This window comes from Microcebus murinus, chromosome 18 (genome assembly GCF_040939455.1).
Source record: "Microcebus murinus isolate Inina chromosome 18, M.murinus_Inina_mat1.0, whole genome shotgun sequence".
NCBI classification, from domain to species: Eukaryota; Metazoa; Chordata; class Mammalia; order Primates; family Cheirogaleidae; genus Microcebus; species Microcebus murinus.
In genome coordinates, this window is record NC_134121.1 from 1,065,612 (window position 1) to 1,084,073 (window position 18,462).

An 18,462-nucleotide genomic window follows, 5' to 3' on the forward strand; every position below is an offset into this window, starting at 1 on the left:
AAAATGCAATCATAGAGATAAGAGACACTTTTTAAACATAATGAATCCGAAGAGAAAAGTAAAAGGAGGCCTGTGGGGCAGGTCTGGGTGTGACTCCGGATCCCCCAACATCAGGTGCCACCACCAAAGATTCCTACGTGTAGCCCATAGAACCCCAAAAGCAACGGGACGAGTTCTGGTCACATACTCCCTCAAAATGACATCCTGGCCTTCTTCTGGAACTCCCTCCCCTCTCAGACTCTCAAGGTTTCCTCCAGCGTGTCGGTTCCCACAGAGCAGACCTTTGGTCTGAGACCTGACAGTCCAGAAGCCACGCATGCTGCCGCGTGACGGCGGTGTCGCGGCTTGGGACAAGAGGAGGCCCCACGGTGCGGGCTGGGGCGCCAGGCACCGCGGCGGGCGCTGAGGGTGGGGGTGACCCCCGCCCCGGGCCGCCGCCTCGCTCCCAGAGAGGGGACAGAACAAGAGGCAAAAAAAAAAAAAAAAAAAAAAAAAAAGAAGCCTACGGCACCCGGTATTCCCAGGCGGTCTCCCATCCAAGTACTAACCAGGCCCGACCCTGCTTAGCTTCCGAGACCAGACGAGATCGGGCGCGTTCAGGGTGGTGTGGCCCTAGACGGCGGAGGGCGCCCCTGCCCCGCTCAAGAAGCCGAGCCTCTCTGCGCTTCCCCGCCGCCTCCTCCCGCCCCAGGCCCCGCGCCGGCGCTGACCCGCACCGGGCGGGCCTGTTGAGTTCACCGGCCGGGTCCGGCGGGCTCCGAGGGACGGGGGTGACAGGCGGGGTGGGGCGGGGCGGGCAGGGAGCGGCGGGCCGGGGTGGGGGGCTGTCTCTCTATACACACACACACACACACACACACACACTCACACTCACACTCACTCACTCACACTCACACAAGATGCGCCTCCACGGCTGGACTCGCCAAGGTGGAGACCTTCCAGCCCCCTTCCTCTCCTCGCCTGGCCCACCCCCAGCTCGTGGCCGCCGCCGCCGCCGCCGCCGCCGATTGCGCACGCGCGGGTCGCCCGCCCTTTGACCCCAGGCAGGGGCCGCCCTCCCCGACAACCCCTTTCAGCTGCGCCCCCCACCCTGTGGGTGGGCTGCCGCCTATTCCCCCGGGCCCGGGCTGGGGCACAGCGCATGGGGGAGGGGAGCGAGTGTATGGGGCGTCTCTCTCTCTCTCTAGGGATGTGTCCCATGGGTGGGGTGGCGTGGTTAGTGGGGCGCTGAAGAAATCAGTCCCCTCCATCTCCTACCTCTGGAAAACGCCCAAGCCCTTGGAGAACTGCCGGCAACGCGACCGTGGGGGCCGGGACCCTCCTCTGTGTCCTCCTGTGGCCCAGTCCAAGGGGCCTGGGCCTGGCCGGGGCTGCATTGGACCCCGACCACCCTGGCGTGTGGACTCGCTAAAAATCGGCGATTAGATATTGGATTCCAGCTTCATTGAGGTCATTTCACTAATGAGTGCACCGGAAAGAGTTTCCTAATCCATCTGTGAGGGTGGCAACTGAAAGAGAATTTTAAAGCTGACAGAATAGGCGAGGAAAGGCATAGGAGATTTCCACACCCAGTAAGGAAGCCTTTCCCGAAATGGAAGAAAGAAACGAGCAAACAGAGACACCGGTAGCCCGCCAGGATCAGAGTCTGCCCCCGAGAGAAAGTACCCTGACCAGGTTCACCCGTGGGTGGGTGGCGAGCTAGCGGCATTCAGAAGAGCGAGGCCCGCAGTCTGTGCAGAAGACACCTGCACTCGGGTGTGTGTGGCGGCACGATTCACAAGCAGCTCCAGCCAGATGTTAAGCCAAGGAGAAGCCAGGGAGTTCCCAACGCCCCAGGTGTCCTCAGCCCACGACTGGCTGCTGGGGGAATGCGAAGCCCGGCTCCTTGTCTCAGAGCGGGACAACCAGGAGGTGTGACGTACACCCCGGGGTTCCCAGGAGGATCAGGCTGAAGCTGGGACTTGGCCTGAAAGTGTCCCCTCGCACGGCCACCCCCTTCCCCTTCCTGCTCCTCTACTCCTGGTGCCCCTCCATCCAGGGGCCAGACCTTAAAGAGTCACCCGCAAGAGAATCCTGGTCCCAAAGGAGCCTTCTGGGGGACCCGTGCTGAGAGAGGTTGTGGGCATGGCCCGCTGGGGCTCTGCCCGACCCAGGGCTGAGAGATGCAACCTCCCAGCTCTGGGTCCCTGCAGGGGAAGCGTTGGCAAGCACAGGGCCAGTCCTCCAAAGGCCCAGGTGCAGGGAGCCCAGGCCAAGCAGCCTGTGGAAGAAGCCACCCCGGGAACACGACTGCAGGCCACGGCCCTTCCCACCTCCTCCTCCTCCTCCTCCTCCTGCTCCTCCACCCCCCCCCCCGACCTCCCACCCCCACCCCCGACGTGGCGCAGGGCTCAGAGACACCTCAGACACTTGCTACCCAAAGTGCAAAGGGCATCAGTTGCTCCTCCAAACCCCCCCCCCCGCCCAGCAGACCGCGTTGTCCAGCCAGCCCCCGGGCCTCCCTGGGGTGCCCAGCACAAAAGTGCAGACAACCACCGGACCCTCAATCTCAGTTTTCGGATGTTTTTGCCACTCTAAGGACCCGCAGGCCAGCTGGGCCTTCTGGCAGGACAGAGAGCCCCGGAATCCGACGTGGAGAGCTGGGTGTACGTCCCCACGAGGAGGCGGTCCCCACCTCCGCGGCTCTCCCCTTGCGGGGGGGAAAAGCAGCCACGGGGCCTCAGAGAAGACACCAGGCTGGGCGCCCGCCCCACAGTGGGGGCACGTCCCCCGCAGGCCACTTAGCGACGGCCGCCGGCCGGCGGACGGTTGGGTGGCGCGAGACGCTGCGGCCGCCCTGCTACCGGGTTCCTGGGAGGGCGTCCTGGAACCAGCGTCCACACCAAGCCCTTGGAAGGCCCAGGCGACGGAGGAGCCCCGTCAGGCAGGGGCCGAGGACGGTGACGGCCCGGGCGGGGAGGAGCGTGTCAGGCAGGGGCAGAGGACGGTGACAGGTGACAGGCCGGGCGGGAAGGAGTCAGTCAGGCAGGGGCCGAGGAGGAGACGGGGCTGGGTAAGGGTTAGGGTTAGAGTCAGGGCACAAGTCACAATCGCAAAGACCTGGAAGCGACCCGAGTGCCCATCGACCCACGAGTGCGTAAATGAAATGTGGCGCGTGGACACCACGGAGTGCTATTCAGCTAGGAGGAGCAGCGGTGAGAGGGCACCTCTCGTGGTTCTCCTGGCCAGAGCTGGAACCCGTTCCAGTAAGCCAGGTAGCCCAAGAATGGACACACGAGCACCACGTGCTCGCGCTCACCAGCAAATGGGTACGAACCGACGGACACCCAAGTGGACACAGAGGAATCACCTTCATCGGGTGGGTGTCGGGCGGGTGGGGGGAGGGGATGGGCATACACCTCCATTAGGAATGGGGTGGGTGCGCACCGACTGGGGGATGGGCGCACTTGAGGCTCTGACCCGAGGGGGGAGGCTGGGAGAGGGCAACGTACCCGACCTTAACATTGGTACCCCCACAATACGCTGGAACAACATCAGAGGTTAATGAATAAGAACACAGGGGGGAGGGGGGCACGGGCAACACATGTCACCTTAATACTTGGACTCCCATCATCTGCTTGAAAAGAGAGAGAAAAGAAAATGCAATCATAGAGATAAGAGACACTTTTTAAACATAATGAATCCGAAGAGAAAAGTAAAAGGAGGCCTGTGGGGCAGGTCTGGGTGTGACTCCGGATCCCCCAACATCAGGTGCCACCACCAAAGATTCCTACGTGTAGCCCATAGAACCCCAAAAGCAACGGGACGAGTTCTGGTCACATACTCCCTCAAAATGACATCCTGGCCTTCTTCTGGAACTCCCTCCCCTCTCAGACTCTCAAGGTTTCCTCCAGCGTGTCGGTTCCCACAGAGCAGACCTTTGGTCTGAGACCTGACAGTCCAGAAGCCACGCATGCTGCCGCGTGACGGCGGTGTCGCGGCTTGGGACAAGAGGAGGCCCCACGGTGCGGGCTGGGGCGCCAGGCACCGCGGCGGGCGCTGAGGGTGGGGGTGACCCCCGCCCCGGGCCGCCGCCTCGCTCCCAGAGAGGGGACAGAACAAGAGGCAAAAAAAAAAAAAAAAAAAAAAAAAAAGAAGCCTACGGCACCCGGTATTCCCAGGCGGTCTCCCATCCAAGTACTAACCAGGCCCGACCCTGCTTAGCTTCCGAGACCAGACGAGATCGGGCGCGTTCAGGGTGGTGTGGCCCTAGACGGCGGAGGGCGCCCCTGCCCCGCTCAAGAAGCCGAGCCTCTCTGCGCTTCCCCGCCGCCTCCTCCCGCCCCAGGCCCCGCGCCGGCGCTGACCCGCACCGGGCGGGCCTGTTGAGTTCACCGGCCGGGTCCGGCGGGCTCCGAGGGACGGGGGTGACAGGCGGGGTGGGGCGGGGCGGGCAGGGAGCGGCGGGCCGGGGTGGGGGGCTGTCTCTCTATACACACACACACACACACACACACACACTCACACTCACACTCACTCACTCACACTCACACAAGATGCGCCTCCACGGCTGGACTCGCCAAGGTGGAGACCTTCCAGCCCCCTTCCTCTCCTCGCCTGGCCCACCCCCAGCTCGTGGCCGCCGCCGCCGCCGCCGCCGCCGATTGCGCACGCGCGGGTCGCCCGCCCTTTGACCCCAGGCAGGGGCCGCCCTCCCCGACAACCCCTTTCAGCTGCGCCCCCCACCCTGTGGGTGGGCTGCCGCCTATTCCCCCGGGCCCGGGCTGGGGCACAGCGCATGGGGGAGGGGAGCGAGTGTATGGGGCGTCTCTCTCTCTCTCTAGGGATGTGTCCCATGGGTGGGGTGGCGTGGTTAGTGGGGCGCTGAAGAAATCAGTCCCCTCCATCTCCTACCTCTGGAAAACGCCCAAGCCCTTGGAGAACTGCCGGCAACGCGACCGTGGGGGCCGGGACCCTCCTCTGTGTCCTCCTGTGGCCCAGTCCAAGGGGCCTGGGCCTGGCCGGGGCTGCATTGGACCCCGACCACCCTGGCGTGTGGACTCGCTAAAAATCGGCGATTAGATATTGGATTCCAGCTTCATTGAGGTCATTTCACTAATGAGTGCACCGGAAAGAGTTTCCTAATCCATCTGTGAGGGTGGCAACTGAAAGAGAATTTTAAAGCTGACAGAATAGGCGAGGAAAGGCATAGGAGATTTCCACACCCAGTAAGGAAGCCTTTCCCGAAATGGAAGAAAGAAACGAGCAAACAGAGACACCGGTAGCCCGCCAGGATCAGAGTCTGCCCCCGAGAGAAAGTACCCTGACCAGGTTCACCCGTGGGTGGGTGGCGAGCTAGCGGCATTCAGAAGAGCGAGGCCCGCAGTCTGTGCAGAAGACACCTGCACTCGGGTGTGTGTGGCGGCACGATTCACAAGCAGCTCCAGCCAGATGTTAAGCCAAGGAGAAGCCAGGGAGTTCCCAACGCCCCAGGTGTCCTCAGCCCACGACTGGCTGCTGGGGGAATGCGAAGCCCGGCTCCTTGTCTCAGAGCGGGACAACCAGGAGGTGTGACGTACACCCCGGGGTTCCCAGGAGGATCAGGCTGAAGCTGGGACTTGGCCTGAAAGTGTCCCCTCGCACGGCCACCCCCTTCCCCTTCCTGCTCCTCTACTCCTGGTGCCCCTCCATCCAGGGGCCAGACCTTAAAGAGTCACCCGCAAGAGAATCCTGGTCCCAAAGGAGCCTTCTGGGGGACCCGTGCTGAGAGAGGTTGTGGGCATGGCCCGCTGGGGCTCTGCCCGACCCAGGGCTGAGAGATGCAACCTCCCAGCTCTGGGTCCCTGCAGGGGAAGCGTTGGCAAGCACAGGGCCAGTCCTCCAAAGGCCCAGGTGCAGGGAGCCCAGGCCAAGCAGCCTGTGGAAGAAGCCACCCCGGGAACACGACTGCAGGCCACGGCCCTTCCCACCTCCTCCTCCTCCTCCTCCTCCTGCTCCTCCACCCCCCCCCCCGACCTCCCACCCCCACCCCCGACGTGGCGCAGGGCTCAGAGACACCTCAGACACTTGCTACCCAAAGTGCAAAGGGCATCAGTTGCTCCTCCAAACCCCCCCCCCCGCCCAGCAGACCGCGTTGTCCAGCCAGCCCCCGGGCCTCCCTGGGGTGCCCAGCACAAAAGTGCAGACAACCACCGGACCCTCAATCTCAGTTTTCGGATGTTTTTGCCACTCTAAGGACCCGCAGGCCAGCTGGGCCTTCTGGCAGGACAGAGAGCCCCGGAATCCGACGTGGAGAGCTGGGTGTACGTCCCCACGAGGAGGCGGTCCCCACCTCCGCGGCTCTCCCCTTGCGGGGGGGAAAAGCAGCCACGGGGCCTCAGAGAAGACACCAGGCTGGGCGCCCGCCCCACAGTGGGGGCACGTCCCCCGCAGGCCACTTAGCGACGGCCGCCGGCCGGCGGACGGTTGGGTGGCGCGAGACGCTGCGGCCGCCCTGCTACCGGGTTCCTGGGAGGGCGTCCTGGAACCAGCGTCCACACCAAGCCCTTGGAAGGCCCAGGCGACGGAGGAGCCCCGTCAGGCAGGGGCCGAGGACGGTGACGGCCCGGGCGGGGAGGAGCGTGTCAGGCAGGGGCAGAGGACGGTGACAGGTGACAGGCCGGGCGGGAAGGAGTCAGTCAGGCAGGGGCCGAGGAGGAGACGGGGCTGGGTAAGGGTTAGGGTTAGAGTCAGGGCACAAGTCACAATCGCAAAGACCTGGAAGCGACCCGAGTGCCCATCGACCCACGAGTGCGTAAATGAAATGTGGCGCGTGGACACCACGGAGTGCTATTCAGCTAGGAGGAGCAGCGGTGAGAGGGCACCTCTCGTGGTTCTCCTGGCCAGAGCTGGAACCCGTTCCAGTAAGCCAGGTAGCCCAAGAATGGACACACGAGCACCACGTGCTCGCGCTCACCAGCAAATGGGTACGAACCGACGGACACCCAAGTGGACACAGAGGAATCACCTTCATCGGGTGGGTGTCGGGCGGGTGGGGGGAGGGGATGGGCATACACCTCCATTAGGAATGGGGTGGGTGCGCACCGACTGGGGGATGGGCGCACTTGAGGCTCTGACCCGAGGGGGGAGGCTGGGAGAGGGCAACGTACCCGACCTTAACATTGGTACCCCCACAATACGCTGGAACAACATCAGAGGTTAATGAATAAGAACACAGGGGGGAGGGGGGCACGGGCAACACATGTCACCTTAATACTTGGACTCCCATCATCTGCTTGAAAAGAGAGAGAAAAGAAAATGCAATCATAGAGATAAGAGACACTTTTTAAACATAATGAATCCGAAGAGAAAAGTAAAAGGAGGCCTGTGGGGCAGGTCTGGGTGTGACTCCGGATCCCCCAACATCAGGTGCCACCACCAAAGATTCCTACGTGTAGCCCATAGAACCCCAAAAGCAACGGGACGAGTTCTGGTCACATACTCCCTCAAAATGACATCCTGGCCTTCTTCTGGAACTCCCTCCCCTCTCAGACTCTCAAGGTTTCCTCCAGCGTGTCGGTTCCCACAGAGCAGACCTTTGGTCTGAGACCTGACAGTCCAGAAGCCACGCATGCTGCCGCGTGACGGCGGTGTCGCGGCTTGGGACAAGAGGAGGCCCCACGGTGCGGGCTGGGGCGCCAGGCACCGCGGCGGGCGCTGAGGGTGGGGGTGACCCCCGCCCCGGGCCGCCGCCTCGCTCCCAGAGAGGGGACAGAACAAGAGGCAAAAAAAAAAAAAAAAAAAAAAAAAAAGAAGCCTACGGCACCCGGTATTCCCAGGCGGTCTCCCATCCAAGTACTAACCAGGCCCGACCCTGCTTAGCTTCCGAGACCAGACGAGATCGGGCGCGTTCAGGGTGGTGTGGCCCTAGACGGCGGAGGGCGCCCCTGCCCCGCTCAAGAAGCCGAGCCTCTCTGCGCTTCCCCGCCGCCTCCTCCCGCCCCAGGCCCCGCGCCGGCGCTGACCCGCACCGGGCGGGCCTGTTGAGTTCACCGGCCGGGTCCGGCGGGCTCCGAGGGACGGGGGTGACAGGCGGGGTGGGGCGGGGCGGGCAGGGAGCGGCGGGCCGGGGTGGGGGGCTGTCTCTCTATACACACACACACACACACACACACACACTCACACTCACACTCACTCACTCACACTCACACAAGATGCGCCTCCACGGCTGGACTCGCCAAGGTGGAGACCTTCCAGCCCCCTTCCTCTCCTCGCCTGGCCCACCCCCAGCTCGTGGCCGCCGCCGCCGCCGCCGCCGCCGATTGCGCACGCGCGGGTCGCCCGCCCTTTGACCCCAGGCAGGGGCCGCCCTCCCCGACAACCCCTTTCAGCTGCGCCCCCCACCCTGTGGGTGGGCTGCCGCCTATTCCCCCGGGCCCGGGCTGGGGCACAGCGCATGGGGGAGGGGAGCGAGTGTATGGGGCGTCTCTCTCTCTCTCTAGGGATGTGTCCCATGGGTGGGGTGGCGTGGTTAGTGGGGCGCTGAAGAAATCAGTCCCCTCCATCTCCTACCTCTGGAAAACGCCCAAGCCCTTGGAGAACTGCCGGCAACGCGACCGTGGGGGCCGGGACCCTCCTCTGTGTCCTCCTGTGGCCCAGTCCAAGGGGCCTGGGCCTGGCCGGGGCTGCATTGGACCCCGACCACCCTGGCGTGTGGACTCGCTAAAAATCGGCGATTAGATATTGGATTCCAGCTTCATTGAGGTCATTTCACTAATGAGTGCACCGGAAAGAGTTTCCTAATCCATCTGTGAGGGTGGCAACTGAAAGAGAATTTTAAAGCTGACAGAATAGGCGAGGAAAGGCATAGGAGATTTCCACACCCAGTAAGGAAGCCTTTCCCGAAATGGAAGAAAGAAACGAGCAAACAGAGACACCGGTAGCCCGCCAGGATCAGAGTCTGCCCCCGAGAGAAAGTACCCTGACCAGGTTCACCCGTGGGTGGGTGGCGAGCTAGCGGCATTCAGAAGAGCGAGGCCCGCAGTCTGTGCAGAAGACACCTGCACTCGGGTGTGTGTGGCGGCACGATTCACAAGCAGCTCCAGCCAGATGTTAAGCCAAGGAGAAGCCAGGGAGTTCCCAACGCCCCAGGTGTCCTCAGCCCACGACTGGCTGCTGGGGGAATGCGAAGCCCGGCTCCTTGTCTCAGAGCGGGACAACCAGGAGGTGTGACGTACACCCCGGGGTTCCCAGGAGGATCAGGCTGATCAGGCTGAAGCTGGGACTTGGCCTGAAAGTGTCCCCTCGCACGGCCACCCCCTTCCCCTTCCTGCTCCTCTACTCCTGGTGCCCCTCCATCCAGGGGCCAGACCTTAAAGAGTCACCCGCAAGAGAATCCTGGTCCCAAAGGAGCCTTCTGGGGGACCCGTGCTGAGAGAGGTTGTGGGCATGGCCCGCTGGGGCTCTGCCCGACCCAGGGCTGAGAGATGCAACCTCCCAGCTCTGGGTCCCTGCAGGGGAAGCGTTGGCAAGCACAGGGCCAGTCCTCCAAAGGCCCAGGTGCAGGGAGCCCAGGCCAAGCAGCCTGTGGAAGAAGCCACCCCGGGAACACGACTGCAGGCCACGGCCCTTCCCACCTCCTCCTCCTCCTGCTCCTCCACCCCCCCCCCCGACCTCCCACCCCCACCCCCGACGTGGCGCAGGGCTCAGAGACACCTCAGACACTTGCTACCCAAAGTGCAAAGGGCATCAGTTGCTCCTCCAAACCCCCCCCCCCCGCCCAGCAGACCGCGTTGTCCAGCCAGCCCCCGGGCCTCCCTGGGGTGCCCAGCACAAAAGTGCAGACAACCACCGGACCCTCAATCTCAGTTTTCGGATGTTTTTGCCACTCTAAGGACCCGCAGGCCAGCTGGGCCTTCTGGCAGGACAGAGAGCCCCGGAATCCGACGTGGAGAGCTGGGTGTACGTCCCCACGAGGAGGCGGTCCCCACCTCCGCGGCTCTCCCCTTGCGGGGGGGAAAAGCAGCCACGGGGCCTCAGAGAAGACACCAGGCTGGGCGCCCGCCCCACAGTGGGGGCACGTCCCCCGCAGGCCACTTAGCGACGGCCGCCGGCCGGCGGACGGTTGGGTGGCGCGAGACGCTGCGGCCGCCCTGCTACCGGGTTCCTGGGAGGGCGTCCTGGAACCAGCGTCCACACCAAGCCCTTGGAAGGCCCAGGCGACGGAGGAGCCCCGTCAGGCAGGGGCCGAGGACGGTGACGGCCCGGGCGGGGAGGAGCGTGTCAGGCAGGGGCAGAGGACGGTGACAGGTGACAGGCCGGGCGGGAAGGAGTCAGTCAGGCAGGGGCCGAGGAGGAGACGGGGCTGGGTAAGGGTTAGGGTTAGAGTCAGGGCACAAGTCACAATCGCAAAGACCTGGAAGCGACCCGAGTGCCCATCGACCCACGAGTGCGTAAATGAAATGTGGCGCGTGGACACCACGGAGTGCTATTCAGCTAGGAGGAGCAGCGGTGAGAGGGCACCTCTCGTGGTTCTCCTGGCCAGAGCTGGAACCCGTTCCAGTAAGCCAGGTAGCCCAAGAATGGACACACGAGCACCACGTGCTCGCGCTCACCAGCAAATGGGTACGAACCGACGGACACCCAAGTGGACACAGAGGAATCACCTTCATCGGGTGGGTGTCGGGCGGGTGGGGGGAGGGGATGGGCATACACCTCCATTAGGAATGGGGTGGGTGCGCACCGACTGGGGGATGGGCGCACTTGAGGCTCTGACCCGAGGGGGGAGGCTGGGAGAGGGCAACGTACCCGACCTTAACATTGGTACCCCCACAATACGCTGGAACAACATCAGAGGTTAATGAATAAGAACACAGGGGGGAGGGGGGCACGGGCAACACATGTCACCTTAATACTTGGACTCCCATCATCTGCTTGAAAAGAGAGAGAAAAGAAAATGCAATCATAGAGATAAGAGACACTTTTTAAACATAATGAATCCGAAGAGAAAAGTAAAAGGAGGCCTGTGGGGCAGGTCTGGGTGTGACTCCGGATCCCCCAACATCAGGTGCCACCACCAAAGATTCCTACGTGTAGCCCATAGAACCCCAAAAGCAACGGGACGAGTTCTGGTCACATACTCCCTCAAAATGACATCCTGGCCTTCTTCTGGAACTCCCTCCCCTCTCAGACTCTCAAGGTTTCCTCCAGCGTGTCGGTTCCCACAGAGCAGACCTTTGGTCTGAGACCTGACAGTCCAGAAGCCACGCATGCTGCCGCGTGACGGCGGTGTCGCGGCTTGGGACAAGAGGAGGCCCCACGGTGCGGGCTGGGGCGCCAGGCACCGCGGCGGGCGCTGAGGGTGGGGGTGACCCCCGCCCCGGGCCGCCGCCTCGCTCCCAGAGAGGGGACAGAACAAGAGGCAAAAAAAAAAAAAAAAAAAAAAAAAAAAGAAGCCTACGGCACCCGGTATTCCCAGGCGGTCTCCCATCCAAGTACTAACCAGGCCCGACCCTGCTTAGCTTCCGAGACCAGACGAGATCGGGCGCGTTCAGGGTGGTGTGGCCCTAGACGGCGGAGGGCGCCCCTGCCCCGCTCAAGAAGCCGAGCCTCTCTGCGCTTCCCCGCCGCCTCCTCCCGCCCCAGGCCCCGCGCCGGCGCTGACCCGCACCGGGCGGGCCTGTTGAGTTCACCGGCCGGGTCCGGCGGGCTCCGAGGGACGGGGGTGACAGGCGGGGTGGGGCGGGGCGGGCAGGGAGCGGCGGGCCGGGGTGGGGGGCTGTCTCTCTATACACACACACACACACACACACACACACTCACACTCACACTCACTCACTCACACTCACACAAGATGCGCCTCCACGGCTGGACTCGCCAAGGTGGAGACCTTCCAGCCCCCTTCCTCTCCTCGCCTGGCCCACCCCCAGCTCGTGGCCGCCGCCGCCGCCGCCGCCGCCGATTGCGCACGCGCGGGTCGCCCGCCCTTTGACCCCAGGCAGGGGCCGCCCTCCCCGACAACCCCTTTCAGCTGCGCCCCCCACCCTGTGGGTGGGCTGCCGCCTATTCCCCCGGGCCCGGGCTGGGGCACAGCGCATGGGGGAGGGGAGCGAGTGTATGGGGCGTCTCTCTCTCTCTCTAGGGATGTGTCCCATGGGTGGGGTGGCGTGGTTAGTGGGGCGCTGAAGAAATCAGTCCCCTCCATCTCCTACCTCTGGAAAACGCCCAAGCCCTTGGAGAACTGCCGGCAACGCGACCGTGGGGGCCGGGACCCTCCTCTGTGTCCTCCTGTGGCCCAGTCCAAGGGGCCTGGGCCTGGCCGGGGCTGCATTGGACCCCGACCACCCTGGCGTGTGGACTCGCTAAAAATCGGCGATTAGATATTGGATTCCAGCTTCATTGAGGTCATTTCACTAATGAGTGCACCGGAAAGAGTTTCCTAATCCATCTGTGAGGGTGGCAACTGAAAGAGAATTTTAAAGCTGACAGAATAGGCGAGGAAAGGCATAGGAGATTTCCACACCCAGTAAGGAAGCCTTTCCCGAAATGGAAGAAAGAAACGAGCAAACAGAGACACCGGTAGCCCGCCAGGATCAGAGTCTGCCCCCGAGAGAAAGTACCCTGACCAGGTTCACCCGTGGGTGGGTGGCGAGCTAGCGGCATTCAGAAGAGCGAGGCCCGCAGTCTGTGCAGAAGACACCTGCACTCGGGTGTGTGTGGCGGCACGATTCACAAGCAGCTCCAGCCAGATGTTAAGCCAAGGAGAAGCCAGGGAGTTCCCAACGCCCCAGGTGTCCTCAGCCCACGACTGGCTGCTGGGGGAATGCGAAGCCCGGCTCCTTGTCTCAGAGCGGGACAACCAGGAGGTGTGACGTACACCCCGGGGTTCCCAGGAGGATCAGGCTGAAGCTGGGACTTGGCCTGAAAGTGTCCCCTCGCACGGCCACCCCCTTCCCCTTCCTGCTCCTCTACTCCTGGTGCCCCTCCATCCAGGGGCCAGACCTTAAAGAGTCACCCGCAAGAGAATCCTGGTCCCAAAGGAGCCTTCTGGGGGACCCATGCTGAGAGAGGTTGTGGGCATGGCCCGCTGGGGCTCTGCCCGACCCAGGGCTGAGAGATGCAACCTCCCAGCTCTGGGTCCCTGCAGGGGAAGCGTTGGCAAGCACAGGGCCAGTCCTCCAAAGGCCCAGGTGCAGGGAGCCCAGGCCAAGCAGCCTGTGGAAGAAGCCACCCCGGGAACACGACTGCAGGCCACGGCCCTTCCCACCTCCTCCTCCTCCTGCTCCTCCACCCCCCCCCCCGACCTCCCACCCCCACCCCCGACGTGGCGCAGGGCTCAGAGACACCTCAGACACTTGCTACCCAAAGTGCAAAGGGCATCAGTTGCTCCTCCAAACCCCCCCCCCCGCCCAGCAGACCGCGTTGTCCAGCCAGCCCCCGGGCCTCCCTGGGGTGCCCAGCACAAAAGTGCAGACAACCACCGGACCCTCAATCTCAGTTTTCGGATGTTTTTGCCACTCTAAGGACCCGCAGGCCAGCTGGGCCTTCTGGCAGGACAGAGAGCCCCGGAATCCGACGTGGAGAGCTGGGTGTACGTCCCCACGAGGAGGCGGTCCCCACCTCCGCGGCTCTCCCCTTGCGGGGGGGAAAAGCAGCCACGGGGCCTCAGAGAAGACACCAGGCTGGGCGCCCGCCCCACAGTGGGGGCACGTCCCCCGCAGGCCACTTAGCGACGGCCGCCGGCCGGCGGACGGTTGGGTGGCGCGAGACGCTGCGGCCGCCCTGCTACCGGGTTCCTGGGAGGGCGTCCTGGAACCAGCGTCCACACCAAGCCCTTGGAAGGCCCAGGCGACGGAGGAGCCCCGTCAGGCAGGGGCCGAGGACGGTGACGGCCCGGGCGGGGAGGAGCGTGTCAGGCAGGGGCAGAGGACGGTGACAGGTGACAGGCCGGGCGGGAAGGAGTCAGTCAGGCAGGGGCCGAGGAGGAGACGGGGCTGGGTAAGGGTTAGGGTTAGAGTCAGGGCACAAGTCACAATCGCAAAGACCTGGAAGCGACCCGAGTGCCCATCGACCCACGAGTGCGTAAATGAAATGTGGCGCGTGGACACCACGGAGTGCTATTCAGCTAGGAGGAGCAGCGGTGAGAGGGCACCTCTCGTGGTTCTCCTGGCCAGAGCTGGAACCCGTTCCAGTAAGCCAGGTAGCCCAAGAATGGACACACGAGCACCACGTGCTCGCGCTCACCAGCAAATGGGTACGAACCGACGGACACCCAAGTGGACACAGAGGAATCACCTTCATCGGGTGGGTGTCGGGCGGGTGGGGGGAGGGGATGGGCATACACCTCCATTAGGAATGGGGTGGGTGCGCACCGACTGGGGGATGGGCGCACTTGAGGCTCTGACCCGAGGGGGGAGGCTGGGAGAGGGCAACGTACCCGACCTTAACATTGGTACCCCCACAATACGCTGGAACAACATCAGAGGTTAATGAATAAGAACACAGGGGGGAGGGGGGCACGGGCAACACATGTCACCTTAATACTTGGACTCCCATCATCTGCTTGAAAAGAGAGAGAAAAGAAAATGCAATCATAGAGATAAGAGACACTTTTTAAACATAATGAATCCGAAGAGAAAAGTAAAAGGAGGCCTGTGGGGCAGGTCTGGGTGTGACTCCGGATCCCCCAACATCAGGTGCCACCACCAAAGATTCCTACGTGTAGCCCATAGAACCCCAAAAGCAACGGGACGAGTTCTGGTCACATACTCCCTCAAAATGACATCCTGGCCTTCTTCTGGAACTCCCTCCCCTCTCAGACTCTCAAGGTTTCCTCCAGCGTGTCGGTTCCCACAGAGCAGACCTTTGGTCTGAGACCTGACAGTCCAGAAGCCACGCATGCTGCCGCGTGACGGCGGTGTCGCGGCTTGGGACAAGAGGAGGCCCCACGGTGCGGGCTGGGGCGCCAGGCACCGCGGCGGGCGCTGAGGGTGGGGGTGACCCCCGCCCCGGGCCGCCGCCTCGCTCCCAGAGAGGGGACAGAACAAGAGGCAAAAAAAAAAAAAAAAAAAAAAAAAAAGAAGCCTACGGCACCCGGTATTCCCAGGCGGTCTCCCATCCAAGTACTAACCAGGCCCGACCCTGCTTAGCTTCCGAGACCAGACGAGATCGGGCGCGTTCAGGGTGGTGTGGCCCTAGACGGCGGAGGGCGCCCCTGCCCCGCTCAAGAAGCCGAGCCTCTCTGCGCTTCCCCGCCGCCTCCTCCCGCCCCAGGCCCCGCGCCGGCGCTGACCCGCACCGGGCGGGCCTGTTGAGTTCACCGGCCGGGTCCGGCGGGCTCCGAGGGACGGGGGTGACAGGCGGGGTGGGGCGGGGCGGGCAGGGAGCGGCGGGCCGGGGTGGGGGGCTGTCTCTCTATACACACACACACACACACACACACACACTCACACTCACACTCACTCACTCACACTCACACAAGATGCGCCTCCACGGCTGGACTCGCCAAGGTGGAGACCTTCCAGCCCCCTTCCTCTCCTCGCCTGGCCCACCCCCAGCTCGTGGCCGCCGCCGCCGCCGCCGCCGCCGATTGCGCACGCGCGGGTCGCCCGCCCTTTGACCCCAGGCAGGGGCCGCCCTCCCCGACAACCCCTTTCAGCTGCGCCCCCCACCCTGTGGGTGGGCTGCCGCCTATTCCCCCGGGCCCGGGCTGGGGCACAGCGCATGGGGGAGGGGAGCGAGTGTATGGGGCGTCTCTCTCTCTCTCTAGGGATGTGTCCCATGGGTGGGGTGGCGTGGTTAGTGGGGCGCTGAAGAAATCAGTCCCCTCCATCTCCTACCTCTGGAAAACGCCCAAGCCCTTGGAGAACTGCCGGCAACGCGACCGTGGGGGCCGGGACCCTCCTCTGTGTCCTCCTGTGGCCCAGTCCAAGGGGCCTGGGCCTGGCCGGGGCTGCATTGGACCCCGACCACCCTGGCGTGTGGACTCGCTAAAAATCGGCGATTAGATATTGGATTCCAGCTTCATTGAGGTCATTTCACTAATGAGTGCACCGGAAAGAGTTTCCTAATCCATCTGTGAGGGTGGCAACTGAAAGAGAATTTTAAAGCTGACAGAATAGGCGAGGAAAGGCATAGGAGATTTCCACACCCAGTAAGGAAGCCTTTCCCGAAATGGAAGAAAGAAACGAGCAAACAGAGACACCGGTAGCCCGCCAGGATCAGAGTCTGCCCCCGAGAGAAAGTACCCTGACCAGGTTCACCCGTGGGTGGGTGGCGAGCTAGCGGCATTCAGAAGAGCGAGGCCCGCAGTCTGTGCAGAAGACACCTGCACTCGGGTGTGTGTGGCGGCACGATTCACAAGCAGCTCCAGCCAGATGTTAAGCCAAGGAGAAGCCAGGGAGTTCCCAACGCCCCAGGTGTCCTCAGCCCACGACTGGCTGCTGGGGGAATGCGAAGCCCGGCTCCTTGTCTCAGAGCGGGACAACCAGGAGGTGTGACGTACACCCCGGGGTTCCCAGGAGGATCAGGCTGAAGCTGGGACTTGGCCTGAAAGTGTCCCCTCGCACGGCCACCCCCTTCCCCTTCCTGCTCCTCTACTCCTGGTGCCCCTCCATCCAGGGGCCAGACCTTAAAGAGTCACCCGCAAGAGAATCCTGGTCCCAAAGGAGCCTTCTGGGGGACCCGTGCTGAGAGAGGTTGTGGGCATGGCCCGCTGGGGCTCTGCCCGACCCAGGGCTGAGAGATGCAACCTCCCAGCTCTGGGTCCCTGCAGGGGAAGCGTTGGCAAGCACAGGGCCAGTCCTCCAAAGGCCCAGGTGCAGGGAGCCCAGGCCAAGCAGCCTGTGGAAGAAGCCACCCCGGGAACACGACTGCAGGCCACGGCCCTTCCCACCTCCTCCTCCTCCTCCTCCTCCTGCTCCTCCACCCCCCCCCCCGACCTCCCACCCCCACCCCCGACGTGGCGCAGGGCTCAGAGACACCTCAGACACTTGCTACCCAAAGTGCAAAGGGCATCAGTTGCTCCTCCAAACCCCCCCCCCCGCCCAGCAGACCGCGTTGTCCAGCCAGCCCCCGGGCCTCCCTGGGGTGCCCAGCACAAAAGTGCAGACAACCACCGGACCCTCAATCTCAGTTTTCGGATGTTTTTGCCACTCTAAGGACCCGCAGGCCAGCTGGGCCTTCTGGCAGGACAGAGAGCCCCGGAATCCGACGTGGAGAGCTGGGTGTACGTCCCCACGAGGAGGCGGTCCCCACCTCCGCGGCTCTCCCCTTGCGGGGGGGAAAAGCAGCCACGGGGCCTCAGAGAAGACACCAGGCTGGGCGCCCGCCCCACAGTGGGGGCACGTCCCCCGCAGGCCACTTAGCGACGGCCGCCGGCCGGCGGACGGTTGGGTGGCGCGAGACGCTGCGGCCGCCCTGCTACCGGGTTCCTGGGAGGGCGTCCTGGAACCAGCGTCCACACCAAGCCCTTGGAAGGCCCAGGCGACGGAGGAGCCCCGTCAGGCAGGGGCCGAGGACGGTGACGGCCCGGGCGGGGAGGAGCGTGTCAGGCAGGGGCAGAGGACGGTGACAGGTGACAGGCCGGGCGGGAAGGAGTCAGTCAGGCAGGGGCCGAGGAGGAGACGGGGCTGGGTAAGGGTTAGGGTTAGAGTCAGGGCACAAGTCACAATCGCAAAGACCTGGAAGCGACCCGAGTGCCCATCGACCCACGAGTGCGTAAATGAAATGTGGCGCGTGGACACCACGGAGTGCTATTCAGCTAGGAGGAGCAGCGGTGAGAGGGCACCTCTCGTGGTTCTCCTGGCCAGAGCTGGAACCCGTTCCAGTAAGCCAGGTAGCCCAAGAATGGACACACGAGCACCACGTGCTCGCGCTCACCAGCAAATGGGTACGAACCGACGGACACCCAAGTGGACACAGAGGAATCACCTTCATCGGGTGGGTGTCGGGCGGGTGGGGGGAGGGGATGGGCATACACCTCCATTAGGAATGGGGTGGGTGCGCACCGACTGGGGGATGGGCGCACTTGAGGCTCTGACCCGAGGGGGGAGGCTGGGAGAGGGCAACGTACCCGACCTTAACATTGGTACCCCCACAATACGCTGGAACAACATCAGAGGTTAATGAATAAGAACACAGGGGGGAGGGGGGCACGGGCAACACATGTCACCTTAATACTTGGACTCCCATCATCTGCTTGAAAAGAGAGAGAAAAGAAAATGCAATCATAGAGATAAGAGACACTTTTTAAACATAATGAATCCGAAGAGAAAAGTAAAAGGAGGCCTGTGGGGCAGGTCTGGGTGTGACTCCGGATCCCCCAACATCAGGTGCCACCACCAAAGATTCCTACGTGTAGCCCATAGAACCCCAAAAGCAACGGGACGAGTTCTGGTCACATACTCCCTCAAAATGACATCCTGGCCTTCTTCTGGAACTCCCTCCCCTCTCAGACTCTCAAGGTTTCCTCCAGCGTGTCGGTTCCCACAGAGCAGACCTTTGGTC

General features: G+C 63.4%; 5 non-coding genes across 5 annotated transcripts; all 5 read right to left on the reverse strand.

The window, feature by feature from the left end:
* Nucleotides 1-499: 499 nt before the first annotated feature.
* LOC142862253 (5S ribosomal RNA) lies at nucleotides 500-618 on the reverse strand. Its single transcript, XR_012913329.1, has one exon. It is a non-coding gene; the product is annotated as a 5S ribosomal RNA (ribosomal RNA).
* A 3,517-nt stretch (nucleotides 619-4,135) lies between these two features.
* LOC142862365 (5S ribosomal RNA) lies at nucleotides 4,136-4,254 on the reverse strand. The gene has a single exon (XR_012913423.1). It is a non-coding gene; the product is annotated as a 5S ribosomal RNA (ribosomal RNA).
* A 3,517-nt stretch (nucleotides 4,255-7,771) lies between these two features.
* Nucleotides 7,772-7,890, reverse strand: LOC142861988 (5S ribosomal RNA). Its single transcript, XR_012913133.1, has one exon. It is a non-coding gene; the product is annotated as a 5S ribosomal RNA (ribosomal RNA).
* A 3,519-nt stretch (nucleotides 7,891-11,409) lies between these two features.
* LOC142861999 (5S ribosomal RNA) lies at nucleotides 11,410-11,528 on the reverse strand. Its single transcript, XR_012913145.1, has one exon. It is a non-coding gene; the product is annotated as a 5S ribosomal RNA (ribosomal RNA).
* Nucleotides 11,529-15,036: 3,508 nt separating this feature from the next.
* Nucleotides 15,037-15,155, reverse strand: LOC142862010 (5S ribosomal RNA). The gene has a single exon (XR_012913156.1). It is a non-coding gene; the product is annotated as a 5S ribosomal RNA (ribosomal RNA).
* Nucleotides 15,156-18,462: the final 3,307 nt, after the last annotated feature.